We start from the raw sequence: 1,735 nt of genomic DNA on the forward strand, positions 1-1,735 counted from the left end.
CCTGCCTCCCGCGATCTGTCCACACCATAGACCTCGTCATAGCACATTCCTGCTTTATGCATTGCCCCCTCCTCCAGGCTCAAGTCCTCCGTCCCTACCAAAGCACACAAGCCTTTTCCCAATTTGTACCCTGCTCACGGTCTCTCAGAACCCCCATCCGAGCCATTCCTCGCTGTCTTTTCATTCATTCATTCCTTCATTCATTCGTGTCTTCAGCCATTGTTTTCCAGGGCCTACTCTGGGTAGTACAGGATCTGCTGGGAACCCCTCACCCTGGCCAGTTCATACTTCTTGTCCACCCCAAACACCCTGGCTGCCTTTCAGGGCCCGGTGCCTTCTCACACACCCCGTTCTCAGCCTTCGAGCCCCCTCCATGAGCTATTCCCTGGGTCTCCCTTTCATTTTTAAAAATATATATTTTTATTGATTTCAGAGAGGAAGGAAGACGGAGAGATAGAAACATCAATGATGAGAGAGCCCACAACCCGGGCATGTGGCCTGACCGGGAATCGAACCGTGACCTCCTGGTTCACAGGTTGACGCTCAACCACGGAGCCACGCCGCTGGGCACCCTGAGTCTCCCTTCCAGATTGCATATTTTCCTCTGAGCTCCACGACCTTTGGCTTTTTTTTCCCATTAAAGTTATGTGTTGTGCAAAACAAACAAACAAACAAAAAGTTATGTGTTGTGCTAATCCTCCTCCTGAAAAAATCGCCATTGTGGCTCCTGTCTCAGTAAACCTTTAAGAGGCATAGAAGTCAGTGTCCCTAGCACTGGCTTCATCTTCTCATCTTGTGAGCGAGAGGCCTTGTTGTCTTCCTGCCTGGAGTTTGGGGCTGAAGGAAGGCCTCTCGGGCGGACACCAGCATGACATGGCGGTGCCGTAGAGGAGGCAGCCCCTGCGGGAACGCATGACAGGGTCCGAGTGGCCCCCACTGCCCCGGCCCCACCCGTGGGCCGGAGTGAGCTTCCCTGCTAACCCTGCACCAGGGTGCAACCCAGCCAAGGCTGTGCCGTGGCTCCTGTCCACTGAGCGAGAGCCTGAGGAATGCCGGGCGTGTGAGTGATGTCTGGACCCGGCCCAGGGGGCCCCTCCTGTATTTGGCCACGTCATCTTTCCTAGGCCTGCCCCTCCGTGTTTGCACATAACAAGAGGGGCCTGGTCACCCCCAGGGCTGGAGTGAGGGGCTGACAGGAGAGTGTGCCACCTCCCAGGGACCTGGAAACCATCCCACTGAAATCGGAGGGCCCCGCATGAACTCCCGGTTCCCAAGGCCTTACACACACCCCTCCCTCCGTTCACCCCTACTTCCCCCTCGTCCTCGGCCAGCCTTCTGCGTCCTGGGCTCCTTCCCAGCCCTTGGGGGGGGGGGGGGCACTGAGCTAAGCAGCGCCATCCGGCGGGGGCCTGGGGCCTGGCCCTCCTTTCAACGCCCCCATCTTTATTTCCTGGCGCCTGGACCACAGCGCTACCCAGTGAGCCGTGTGTGGTCCCGTGAGCTTCCAAGTCCATCTCCCCACTGGGCTGTGAGCTTCCGAGTCCAGAGCAAGGAGCCTGCCCTGTTCATGGCCGCGTCCCGCTGCCCCGCAGCGCTCAGCACACGGAGGCTGAGCACAGGTTCCGCGATCCCTTTCTAAGACCGCAGGTCACGGGTTCAGGGTCCGGCACGAGTCCCCCGGAGGCTGCAGGAAGGCGCCGGTGGAAGCGCAGACGATTGGAGTCTCCATTCCAGC

General features: G+C 58.7%; 1 protein-coding gene across 1 annotated transcript in view; it reads left to right on the plus strand.

Moving 5' to 3' along the window:
* Positions 1-1,735, plus strand: part of LOC102261893 (fatty acid desaturase 2) — a 57,841-nt gene that overhangs the window by 9,058 nt on the left and 47,048 nt on the right. The window lies entirely within an intron of this gene.

The sequence above is a fragment of the Myotis brandtii genome, unplaced genomic scaffold (genome assembly GCF_000412655.1).
Source record: "Myotis brandtii unplaced genomic scaffold, ASM41265v1 scaffold369, whole genome shotgun sequence".
NCBI lineage: Eukaryota > Metazoa > Chordata > Mammalia > Chiroptera > Vespertilionidae > Myotis > Myotis brandtii.